Source organism: Aquarana catesbeiana, linkage group LG04 (genome assembly GCF_042186555.1).
Source record: "Aquarana catesbeiana isolate 2022-GZ linkage group LG04, ASM4218655v1, whole genome shotgun sequence".
NCBI lineage: Eukaryota > Metazoa > Chordata > Amphibia > Anura > Ranidae > Aquarana > Aquarana catesbeiana.
Window position 1 is genome coordinate 82,568,050 of NC_133327.1, and position 13,634 is coordinate 82,581,683.

The 13,634-nt window shown below is 41.1% G+C and overlaps 1 protein-coding gene across 2 annotated transcripts in view; it reads left to right on the top strand.

The window, feature by feature from the left end:
* CYRIA (CYFIP related Rac1 interactor A) overlaps window positions 1–13,634 on the top strand; it is a 144,343-nt gene that overhangs the window by 62,491 nt on the left and 68,218 nt on the right. For both annotated transcript variants that reach the window (XM_073625350.1, XM_073625349.1), the window contains exon 2: window positions 463–529. The gene's annotated coding sequence lies outside the window, so the exon portion shown is untranslated. The remainder of the gene's footprint in view (window positions 1–462; window positions 530–13,634) is intronic.

Below are 13,634 nucleotides of genomic sequence, written 5' to 3' on the forward strand. Positions count from 1 at the left end.
GCAAGGAGTTGCGGACCATCTTTTCTCATTGCCATTGCAGCTGTGCGACTGCCTTTCCACACCCAGGTAGCTCTGAAAAAGAATTCTAATCTTATTGGGTAGTAGCACCCTACCTCTGCTTTATTCTAAGAGGGCATTTCCCTCTCTTTAAGTAAATCTCCTCCCACTTCCTGTTGTCTACTGGACTGAAAATGAAGGGAAATCTTTCAAATTGGACAAAGTAGGGAAAAAAAAAAAAAAAAAACTTGACAGGTTTTAACAATTCCCTACTCTATCCAAAATGAAGAAAAATCACTGTACCTATGGATATGAAGTGTTTGATGGTGGAGCATATTGCTGGGGGATGTAAAGGAGTCTTTTTTTCTTTGCTTTTTTTGCTGAAAGTAGAAACTGCTGTTAAGATGTAAGATATAAGGATAATTGCATCAAATATATTCAACAGTTGCATTGTTCTCTTGACAGGTCGACAGAACTCATGTTAAGAGAGTAGCTTGTTGGGAGACGTTCATCCAGAGAGTTGGTGGAAAAGGTAAAATTCTGGATTTCAAAAATAGTTCACGTTTCTAGCTTGATTGAGTCAACTGAATGTGACAATTCTAATTCTTTTTAATGAGTTTGATCTTTCCTTTTCCTCCAATCAGCAAACGGATTTTATTTTCGACTGCATAATTTTTCTCCTCCTCCAATGGAACCTAAGCATAACTGTAGTGTTCCTTGTAGCAGAGGTTCTTAATCCTTTGGCATTGGGGTATCTGTATTAACCTGAATTAGTATTAAATGTTAAAACAATTCAGGATTACCTTTTGGGCGTTTTCCCCCCACTATTTACTTGTACTTCACACTGTTCAAGCAGTCATGTCAGGCGGTAAGGTTGTTCTTAGTTACATAGTAGGAGAAGTTGAAAAAAGACACAAGTCCATCGAGTCCAAACTATGTGTGTGATTATATGTCAGTATTACCACGTTGTGGTCGTTCAGGTGCTTATCTAATAGTTTTTTGAAACTATCAATGCTCCCCGCTGAGACCACCGCCTGTGGAAGGGACTTCCATATCCTTGCCGCTCTTACAGTAAAGAACCCTCTACGTAGTTTAAGGTTAAACCTCTTTTCTTATTTTAATGAGTGGTCACGAGTCTTATTAAACTCCCTTCCGCAAAGAAGTTTTATCCCTATTGTGGGGTCACCAGTATGGTATTTATAAATTGAAATCATATCCCCTCTCAAGCGTCTCTTCTCCAGAGAGAATAAGTTCAGTGCTCGCAACCTTTCCTCATAACTAAGATCCTCCAGACCCTTTATTAGCTTTGTTGCCCTTCTTTGTACTCGCTGGACAGTATACGCTAGGTGAGACTGGACCAGAGTCTTGTAGAGCGGGAGAATTATAGCTTTATCCCTGGAGTTAATCCCTTTTTAATGCATGCCAATATTCTGTTTGCTTTGTTAGCAGCAGCTTGGCATTGCATGCCATTGCTGAGCCTATCATCTACTAGGACCCCCAGGTCCTTTTCCATCCTAGATTCCCCCAGAGGTTCTCCGCCCAGTGAATAGAAAGGGTCCTCTTTCCTATCTGAGCCCAGTTCTGACACTTAACAAAAACTGAGTTAGAGACCTTAGATTGTAAGCTCCTTGAGAGCAGGGACTGCGTTAATTGCCGGCACTATAGAAGTACCTGCAATAAGTAAAAATAAAATAAATATAATAAGTGTTGTCAGAATCACAGGAATAAATATATAAATGCAGCGCTGATAAATAATATGTGATATAAAAATCAAGATAACGCTGCATCCCTCAGGGATAAATGTGAAACTGGTGACAGCTTGTGGATCAAACACAAACATGTATTATACAAATAAAAAAAAAGGGCTATCAAATATATATATATATATATATATATATAAGAAATAAATGTAAAATATCTGTAAAAAAAAAAAAAAAGTGTCCGTGATAAAAAAATAAATAAATATTCCTCAATAGGTGCAGAGAAATCCCATGGGGAAAAGATGTGTAAAGGTGATGCCTTTTCAACCAGTGGGTACAGCAGAACAGACTTCATATAGCATTAACCAACATACAGCTGAAATGATGGAAGAATTGGGTACGCTTACCACAAAGGGTGGACACCCTCACCATACGGCAGTGGGTCATCAGGCATTTGGATCAATCAATCCAGTGGGTGCTTGATAGGAGGTAGTGATGGTATAAGAATGCACTTCAATGGCCTCATCCAGAGCAGTAAGAGATGGATGGTAATAGTTAAGATCTCCAACAGGCAGACGTACTTGCGCTCCCATGAAGTGGTCAGCTAGATGGAATATGCAAACTCCAAGGTGCAGCATATTCCAAGGTGCAGCATATCAGATCATAAAAATGTATTTTTAAAACTACCAGGAAAATGAAAAGTACAATCACCTGGCCAGGTGAGTACAGAAAGTGATCACATAAAATATATGTATCTAAATCGCGTGGTGTCAAAAAGCACAAAGGCTCAGCAACCCGACGTGTTTTGGACAATAGTCCTTCAACTAGGGCAAAACACCTATTGAGGAATATTTATTTATTTTTTTATCACAGACACATTTTTTGTTGTTTTTTTTACAGATATTTTAGATTTATTTCTTATATATTTGATGGCCCTTTTTTGATTTGTATAGTACATGTTTGTGTTTGATCCACAAGCTGTCACCAGTTTCACATTTATCCCTGAGGGATGCGGCGTTATCTTGATTTTTATATCACATATTATTTATCAGCGCTGTATTTATATATTTATTTTAACTTTGTTACACAGTTCACTACACTGTTGATGCTGGCTGCTAAAAAAAATTGCTTTTTGTTTTTTTTTTTTTTTCATCTTTACTAACGCAACTTTTTTCCTGTTTTTAGAATCACAGGAATGAAAACCAAAACTTTAAAGTGGTATTAAACTTGTTAATTTTTTTTTATTTTTATTATTATCCGGGCACCTTGCAGCTTTATGCCCTGATGTGCTGATATGCACCACATACTAGCACATTATGAAAGCCTTGCCTGTCAAAGGTTAACCTCCAGCGCTACACTGTCAGTGCCCTGGCGTTTCCACCTTTTACTCAGTTTTCCTTGTAGGTTCGCTCCGTCCGGCTGCTTAAATAGTCAAGCTACGATGACATCACTCCTACGCATTTACACAGGAGTCACATCACAATGGCTCAAAGCAGGTTCCGTTATGTACTCTGAAGAGATGATCAGAGTCTTGTCTGTCACAAAAAAAAACCCCTACCTGTCAATGTTTCTTTTAATTATTACGTTTAATAACACTTAAAGTGTTACTAAGGCAGTAAAATCAGTCTGTATATGCCGTAGAGCATGCTTGTTAGACTCACTGTGGAACCTAAGGGGTTAATCCTCCGCACTGTTTAAAAAGCCTGTTTGATCCTGTCTTTTTTTGATCCTCCCCTTCTTCTACAGTCCCCAATCTTAGAGCCTTGGAGGCAAGCTGCACATGCTCAGTTTGCTGTGTATTGTTAGAGTTTTTTTCTTCCTTGGGAGCGTGCATGTGATCAGCACAGGGCCAATCAGCTCTGTCCAGAGGGTCAGGGGTCCTGCAGCCTCATAGGACAATCAGAGGAGAATGAAAACTCCTCCTTCAAGCTTTAACCAGACACTGATAGAAGTCACAAGACCGCTCCAACTGCTGATGAGAAAGGGTATTTAGCAGTTTATATTTACAAAAATAATTGCATTTCCATGTTCTGTGTACTGTGGGAGACCAGCTGTAGTGAATGCAGGGTCCTGGGTTTAGTTACACTTTAAATATCCAGTATTTCTGACAGTGTGTCAATTAGAAGCCCTAAGTTAAGGCAGACAATAGGCCAACCACAATGGGGACCTGCCACTAAGATGACATTGAGAGAGTACGGCTGAATAAGGGCAAACGCACATTTCTCTGTGAAGTTCATCTGCACCATTGCGATGACTTAAAGCCCATCCCTAGGCAAAAAAAGGTTTTCCCGTGCAGCGGAGCTGTGCCCGCACTTCACGGGTTAACTGCTCATTTTGTCTAGGGCAGAAATTGGATATACTTATTTAAGCCTCCCAGCACAAGACCAGGTCAGCACCCCTGCTCTTCAGCAGTCTTAAATTGTGGACTGTTTCTGATGTCATCAAGTCCAGAGCATGCTCCATAGACCAGGGACAGTCCCATTTTCTGGTGGAACTAAGCATTGGGCGAGTATAAACTTTCTTCTCACCCCTAAACAAAATGAGTAGTTGACCCGTGCAGTGCAGGCAGAGCCCCACTGCATGGGAAAACATTTTTTTTTTGCTCAGAGTAGTTCTTTAAGCAGTTGCCGCTCAGTCACAGTACATTGACTGTGGCAGAGCAGCACAGGCAGGCTGGATCACGTACATTTACATCATCCAGCTGAGGGGCCAGCAGATGGTGGCTCCTAGTCCCTGGCCGCTTTGAGCCGCTTGGCGATCACATGAAAATGTCAACAAAGCTGTTATTAATGAATCCTATAGTGACGCTGTGATTGGCCCACAGCTTTTACATGGTACCTGGGCCAATCACCGCACCCCATTTATTAGGGAGACTCATCTTCTCTATTTGTCCTAATTACAATTCCCACTGAAAGTGAAAATTCCAAATTTTGGGTTGTCTCCTGAACAGTAATAAGTGGGACATCTTTCAATGGGGACTCTAGTTGTGACCCTGTTTGAAAACCAGGGATTTCCTCTTAATTCCTCTTTTGGCTATGATACAGGAAGTGAAGGGAAATCTCCCCAATGGGGCACAGATGGCAGAAACAGATCTTACAGGGTTTTAACCCTCCCTTACGCTATCCTAAATGAAGAAAAGTTTTTTTGCCTTTTTAGTACAGATGAAATTTCATCTGCTTTATATTTTGTCATACTTCATCAACACACTAATGACATTTTTGAATAAAATCCTTTAGTTTTCACTACATGCCCTGTCTTGAGATGAGCCTCCATGATTAAACGTCCTGAAATGTAATGAATGAAAGAAGTGGGCCAGGGACAACCCGGCTGGGTGAAAAGAGTTGGATGATGGGTGTCCTCCAGTCAGGAAGTTAATCAGGCTCTATCTGAGCTGCTTGAGCTTCTAATGCACACTGAGAGAAACTCTGTTTATAGTGAAAGCAATTGGTACAGGAGAGGAGTCTGTATAAATGTGCAAACAGAAAAAAAAGACACCTCCTAAGTGCAGAAAACTTTAAAACTTTAATAGCCATGGGGTTAAAAACACTTACTATCAGTAAATATAAACAGGCTCTGTATTATGTGAAGAATTCAGCATTGCAGTCCCAACTTGATCCAAACCATAGCGGGATGTTTGGGTCCCGACCGTCCAGCAGAGGGAAGCCGTGGGAAAAGGACCAAGGAGGAAGCATCCGTGCTGTGTAGAACCAGCGTGGAACGCTGAACTCACGTATGACGTCAGCGGAAGTGCGCCTGAGACAAGCATGGAACGCAGAAGCCGGGAAGTATCTAAAGGACCGGGACGCATTTCAGAGCATCTGATGGGCTCTTTCTTCATGCCGTAAAAAATGAGCCAATATTCAGTCCTTTATATAAAAAGACATAGGGCGTGATGGGGAAGAGAAGTGTGGACGGGGACACTAAATGTCAGCAACTGGAATCCGAGCGCAATAACCAGTGATGCCAAGGATACGTGGAAGCTGGCAAGAATAAAAAACGAAATATAAAACGGAATAAGGGAAAAATGTGTGTGTGTGTGTATATGTATATATAGATATATAGATATACAAATAGATGTGAGAATAAAACATTTTTGGCGTACATAAATGGAGGAAAGATCTGTGGGACTACAAGACTCAACATGTGGTGAAAAACAACAAATTTAAAAAAAAAATGGTAGATGAAATGGACATCCGTGACCATACAAAAGGGGGTAAAATGTGTGGGTAGAGGGCTATAACAACATGTTGACCTCTAATTCCTCAGGAGATAAAAACATCAAGGGAATAAATCCAGTAGGTCTCCCTATGGCACAGTTTTCAGAAACGTTCAGCCACAGGCAGATCTCTGGGCATGACTTCAATTACCCAAACCTTCAAGCCTGCCGTGGACTTGTCATGGCATTGTAAAAAATATTTGGGCACACTGTGCATATCAATGCCTTCATTGATGAAACTGCGATGCTCGCTGAAGCGTTTGTGTAATGTCTTTATAGTACGGCCCACATAAAGGTCTCACAGACATGTGAGGCAGTAGACTGCATAGTCTGGAGAACACGTATAAAATTATTTTATGGCGTAGGTTTTGCCTTTTACCTGGAATTCCCTTGGTCTATGTTGGACAATTATTTCAAATTTAAATGAGGCTTCTTTTTACAGGTTTATGGGACAGCTATGGGGCCAATTTTGCCCCCTCGTATGCTGATCTCACCATGGGCCTATGGGAATCCTCTCACATCTGGCAAAATAACCCCTTAGCTTCCAACATCGTGTTCTATGGTAGATATATTAACAGTACTATTATCTGGGGTGGTTGCGAAACACAGGTACAGGAATTTCTAGCATTGCAATACAAACTCCATGGGTCTCTTTCACTTCCGTCATGGATAGAGATAGCCTGGCCTTCCTGGATCTAGAAATGCATCATATATGCAATCAAATCCATGCAAACAATTACACCAAACCAACAGCGGGTAACTTTTTTTTTTTTTTCTTCTTTCTGACAGTAGCCACCACCCCCGGTGGCTTAACATCCCTGAGAGTCAATTCTTTCGACCTGTTTTGTACCCAAACAGACTATGAAAACCAGAGCAAGACCCTTAAAGCCAAATTTCATGACAAAGGCTTCAAAACTGATGATGTTGAAGCAGCATGCTTACAGTATAGACATGACCACTGTCTCCCGCTGAGCCACCCAAACTGACCTCAGTAACATTTGGTTCATTACTCAGTTCCATTCTGGTCATAGGCAGATGGAACATATCATAAAAAAAATTGGGCTTTACTCCAACATGACCAATATCTGCTTTCAGTTTTGCCAGATAAACCTGTTTATATATAAAAAAAAGCTGCCAATATTAAAAGTAAAGTGGCACCTAGTAAACTAAAAAGAAAGCCCTCACCCCCAGGCCTGTTCCTTCCCACCTTTCTGGCCTTAACTGGGATATTTCAATGCCGCAAACCCCTTTGCAAGACTTGCCTTTTTGTCCAACACAGACAAAGGGAATTCCAGGTAAAAGGCAAAACCTACCCCATAAAAGAATTTTATATGTGTTCTTCAGACTATGTAGTCTACTGCTTCACATGTCCTTGCGGCCTTTGTTATGTGGGCCGTACTATAATGACATTACGCAAATGCTTTCGCGAGCATCGCCGTTTCATCACTGAAGGCATTGATGTACACAGTGTGCCCAAACATTTTTTACAAAGCCATCACAAGTCCACGACAAGCTTGAAGGTTTGGGTAATTGAATCCATGCCCAGAGACCTCCCTGTGGCTGAATGTTTCCAAAAACTGATTTATTTAACCCTTGATGATTTATCTCTGGTGGGTTAAATTAGTAATTAGAGGTCAACACGTTGTTATAGCCCTCTACCCCTTTACCCACACATTTTACCCCCTTTTTTTCCATCTATATGGTCACGGATGTCCATTACATCTGAATTTTCTGTCCCTGGATGTTTAATCATTTCCTATATATCCCCTAGTGCTTGTAGCCAGCCAATTTTTAGAATTTCTTTTAGTTTTATTGTTGTTTTTCACCACGTGCTGAGTCTTGTAGTCCCACAGATCTTTCCTCCATTTCTGTACGTCAAAAATGTTTTATTCTTATATATATAATATTTTTTTTTTTCTTGCCAGCTTCCACATATCCTCGGCATCACTGGTTATTGCTCTTGGATTCTGGTTGCTGGCGTTTAGTGCCCCCGCCCACACTTCTCTCTCCCATCACGCCCATAGTCTTTTTATATAAAGGACTGAATCGAGCCTGTCGGATGCTCTGAAACGCATCCTGTCCTTTAGACATAATTTGCTGGCTTCTGCACTCAACACTGGTCCAGGGCGCACTTCCGCTGACGTCCATCATAAACCCAGTGTTCCACGCTGGTTCTACACAGCGCGGCTGCTTCCTCTTTGGTCCTTTCCCCGCGGCTTCCTTCTGCTGGACGGTCGGGACCCCAGACCACCCGCTACAGTTTAGATCATGTTTGGACTGCAGATGCTGGGTTCTTCACATAATATGATGAGCGTGTTTACATTTACTGTTAGTAACTGTTTTTAACCCCTTGCCTTTTAAAGTTTTCTGCACTTGGAGGCGCCTTTTTTTCTGTTTTACCTTTTTAGTTTTTGCTTTCCTCTTGGAGTGCTGCCCTAATGATTGGAATCAACATCTAAAGCCTGATTTACATGAACGGTTTTCATTGGGAACATTTTCTCTGGTTTTTGCTGTTATCCGGAAGTGCCCTTCTTTTATCGTATCCTGTATAAGTGTGCAAGACTGAAGAGAAAGTTGGAGTTCAGGTTTAAACACCAGGTTCAAAGGTGGTTAGTCGCCAAGAGAAATGGAACATTTGCTACTGATGTGTATTTATCCCTATGTAATTGAGTTGTTTTACAGCTGTCATACTATAGTTAAGCTATAAAAAAAAAAATTTCCTTAACCTTCCATTGCCTGTACAGCGTGCTCTTTCCCTTGTTCAGTGTGCCTTCTTTTTTGGCCTCTTGTCATTCTGTTGTGTGCATCCCCTCAAACCCACGCTGCAGTTTATTGCTGGGAAGACAAGCGCTGTTTGTTCAGTCCTTACATGGATTTTAATCCTGTTTGAGAGAGACCATTATCACGCCGAGTGAGGTGGTTTATGTTCTCGTTCTGCTGACTTCACATTGTGGGCGAGCATGCACCCCCCACCCCTTTCCTAATTTCATGCCAAGGTCTCTTCCTATGACTGTTTATAACAGATGTGTTAGTTGCAGGGCCTTGACAGGTTTATGTTCTGTTTTGCAGCACCAAGAAAAGTGTATCTGAACCCAAGAACATCATTTTAATATATTGTAGTTTCCAAGTCCCTAAATGTGCTGGTTGCTCCTATTCCTTCATTTTCACCTGGTGTTCATGCCAGATTTGGGTTAGAGAAAACACCGGCCGCCACTGGTTTTGACGTCATCCCAAAATGTGAGATTTCAATTTTGATGATAACCGCGAACTAGACAAATAGAGAGGACGGGGGCACAGACAGCAATAAATACTGACAGGTGTTCTAATCCCTCTCCAGCCTATCCAAAACTAAAAAGAAAAGTTTTGCCTTTTAGTTAAACTTTAATGCACACTTGAAATACAAATGCAGGAACAGATGAAACTATTTGTAATTGTGTTTAGCTACTCCTGTGATTCACACACCTCTGCCATACAGACAGCACAGCCAAGTGAATGACCCCTTTATTGTGAACCCTAAAATCTGTGGGATCTGCTCCTCAAGGTGGCATACTGCAAATCTCCGCTCCGCGTTCTATGCAGTTAGGTGAATATTCGCTCATTGTTTTGGCTAGAACTCTTCAAACTGCTGTTAGAATCCATTAACCAGCACAGTAATTGGTAAGGGACGGCTCCCAATTTAAATTACGTTACGTCTGAACAGCGGGAGGCCGGTGTGGAATACTTGCCTAGTGAAGAGGCCAACACTGTGCGTGTGACTTGTAAATCAGCTTATTTGTTACTTGATGATGTTATAAATGTTTTAAAGGGAGGGACGAGATGCCAGCGATGTTCCAATGCTTTCTCTGGCATTGAAGATGTAGTCTTAGACAGTGTCTAATTTGTCTGTGAAAATTGTGGGATGATGTACTAAAGGGCGGCAGCAGATGACTGTTCATTTTCACATTTCTATGACATCAGGTTAGCAATTTTTTGCCAGGTACTTTTTTTTTTTTTCAGCTTTACTTTTCTTCCCATCTTTGGCTGTGCCACAGGCTGGTCATTTGAATGCAGACCTCAACAAGTGAAGCTACACTTTTGATGCAGAATAAAAATGCACTGGACTGCATCTGTGAACCAGCCCTAAAACCCTACGAGCTGTATCTGCAGTGTGAGATCTAAGGCACTGCTGCCACTGACTGCTAGTCAAACAATTATGCTATTACCGCTAGGGACCCCAGCTTCCAATCGCCTTCTGCCGCTCCCTAAAGTCCCAGCAAATGGCTGGCTTGCTTGCTGGTGTCTAAAGCTGGCCATACACTTTTCTCTTTTCTTTTTTTTATCTTTTTTTTTTTTTTTTTTTTGTTCAGCTGGTGGGCTGAACAATGGGAAAAAACTGATTCCCCTATCCACACAAGCGAGGTGAGTGGAGGAATTTCCAACCCAACACCCCCCAATCGGGACATTGTATTCTGACAGCAACACTCCACCGCACACTCTGCACCCGCTCCTGCACACATGTGGCTGTGTCTGTACAGTCAATGCATCTACTTCTATAAGCTCCAAGGCAGATGCAGACACGGAAACCAGTGGCTCGGCATGCAGAATGGATGTCGGCACCTGTCTGAATGAACTGTATTTATCTTTTAGAGTGACTGTCATAAGGGAAGCATGATGGCTGTAATTCCTGGTCTGCTTCTGAAAATGCTAGTGTATGGCGGTGTCTGAATTACAGGCCCAGAACTAGTTTTTAAGTTAATATCAGAAAAGTTGACGGATCTTTAGATCACGTGACTCATTTTATCCAAATATCACATGCGATAAATAAAATTTCACTTCATTATATCATTTATGTGGTAAATACTGCATAAAATGATACTTTATAAAATGAAGGTAATTTCATTAAAAACAATGCATTGATTATTTATTTTGTGATGTAGACACCTAGTGCGTGGATTCCCTACGGGTCTGGGATGAATTATAAATGGAACCCAACGCCAAAAAAACATATGAGAGTGAGGTCCTCCCGCCACCCCCCCAAATTCCATACCAGACTCTTATCCAAGCATGCTGCCTGGCAAGCCAGGAAAGGGGGGGGGGGTGGACCAGCGTGAAATGTAGTCACCCTGTTCGTGTTGTGGAGATACACTAGGATTTGCAGTGTACATAGAACAGTGCACATGACTGCAACTAACATGCACTGCCCATTGCAAAGAAATGAAAGTCGGGTATTGTACGAACATCCTTTATTTTTTAAAGTCGAATCCACAATTTTTTTGTTAGTCATTTATTTTGAGGGGTGCCTAAATATACCTGTGCAGTTAAATAGGCTCCAGTATTTTGCCCTGTTCACCTAGTAATCCGTTCTCGCCACCATCAGTCTTTGGTGAGGATGCTTGTGCAGGGAGGTGTGGCTGTTACTCAGCTCTGCCAGCACAGAGCACTGGAGGGGGCAGGAAATGGCATTCACACTTCAAGAAAAGGATATTTTAAGGTATAAAAATGTGTGATCCTTCAGGTTTTAAATTCCCAGTGTTCATACTTGATTTGATCCCAGTGTTCATGTAAGGGTGCGGAGGCTTTGGATCACATGGTCAGCCTTTGTATCAGCAGAACGTCTGTGTTAGGGAGCTACTGCATCTTGTGAAGTCCGCTGCTGTTGTGACTCGCGTTCTTTGAGACCTAGATGTCCTGTTTCTGTGGTGACCGATAAACAATAGCAGGCAATGGAAGACTTGCATACATGATTTAGTTCCTCAGTTGCTCCCTATTGAGTGTTTTTCAGCATGATGTAACCAGCTCTTGGCACTTAGACATTGTGTTGTGTGATTTAACAAAGATCTAAACTCTGCAAGCTGTGCCAAAAAGAGGCAAGCAGATGCCAAAGGACTAGTCACTAGTATTGCCTGTAGGCTCCCTGCAGCTGAACTTTTCCGACTGACTTGCCATTTCTTATCCTGCACTTCGATTTTGTGTGGGGGTAGCCATCTTGGTAAAGGAATATGGGGGTTCAGAAGGGTTGCAGAAACCAGCTGATTAAGCCAGAAACATTACTTGTAGAACTTGCGTTGAAGGTCTAAGCTTTATGAGCTGAGTACTTGCCATTTTACTCTGGAGCCCTGATGAAGGGTTAAAACGTGTTGGTTTGACTTGATATTTAGGCCTCATGTACACTGCTACTGGTAAACGGTAGCAGTTGGGCATTTTTTTTCAGCTGCCCCTGAACTCTCCTCTGTTATCTTATCAGTACATGTACACAGGGTCGTTTTTATAGTCGTTTCTTGGCAGTTAAGTTGAGAAGCATTTTTGGAACGCAAAAAAATGCGTTCAGGACGGATGTTTAGAGCCTTTTGAAACGCCAAATGCCTGTACCAGCTTGTAAACGCTGTAACTCGCGTTTGGCCACGTTTCGTTTACAGGCGTTGTTCATTTTTGGCTATTTGAAAAAATAATAGAATATATATATATATATATATATATATATATATATATATATATATATATATATATATATATATATATATATATATATATATATATAATATAATTTTTTTTTTTTAAGGCGGCAAAACAAACGTTTTAGAGGTTGGTTACTATCTGTCAAGTAAAATAGTTCAGGAGAGGTTGTAAAAACGTGTACATGAAGCCTTATGGTAAAATAAACACACTTGGCTTCTTGGCTATTAGTGTGACAGTCTATTTCTTTTATACGCCTTAAAATTTTACAGTGCCAGGTAATATTTTTTTTTTGTTCTTGGGAGTCCAGCTGCACTGGCCATATAGGGGCTACTGTGGAATGGCTCTGCATTGGTGTCATTGGACAGCCTTGTGTTCTGAAATTCTGGGTTAGACGAGATACCCTTGCTGGCAAGGTTTAGAACACAAATGGAGGTTACTTTTTGCTGCAAGTCAGCTTACAAATCTCAGCTGTATTTTAGCTTTTTAAATAAGACAGCCATAGAGAGAGAGAGAAAATCTACAGTGTAGTATCTTGGCATTTCATTAAAATCCAGACATAGACCAAACTCTTCTCTCTAGTGTGAAATGTTCACTATATTTCTACACCAAAGTTTGAAGCGGAGTAGTTTGACTACATTCCTTCACTAAGGGACAGAAGGTATAAGAATGTTTATGTATTAATGTTTATATCTGTACATCTTTATTACTTGGAATGTATAGAGAAAACTGTATGTTATCTCTACTATGTAGGAAAACCACTACTGCTAAGGTTGCAAATGTAAAGTATATCTAAGGGCAAGACTTTTTTTCTTGGATAAAGTTAGTGAGGGTTAAAATCACTGTCAGTTTTTTGGTTGCCATCTGTGTCTCATTGGGGAGATTTCTCTGCACTTCCTGTCATGTAAACTGAGCAGTTAGAGGATATCTCTTTATAGACAATTGCCATTGGAAGCTTTCCCCTCTATTCCTGTTCTGGTGACAGCTCAAAACTTGGGATTTACCTCCCACTTTCAGTTTCTCTGAATTCCCCAGCGCTATATGCAGTTGCGCTTTTTCTCATCGACAAATGCAAATAACTGCATTGATGCACAGAAAACAATAGTTTTTCAGTGTCATGTTCACACCAGAACGCATTGTTTCTCTGCATTCCAGAGCTGTGTAATATTCAACAGGCTTGTATAATATTGCACTGCTCTGGATGGGCCTGCATGAATGACATGTCACTTTCCTCATGTGCCATAAAAGTCACTCCAAATAAAAGAAGGCGAGCTGTGTGATGTGATAAA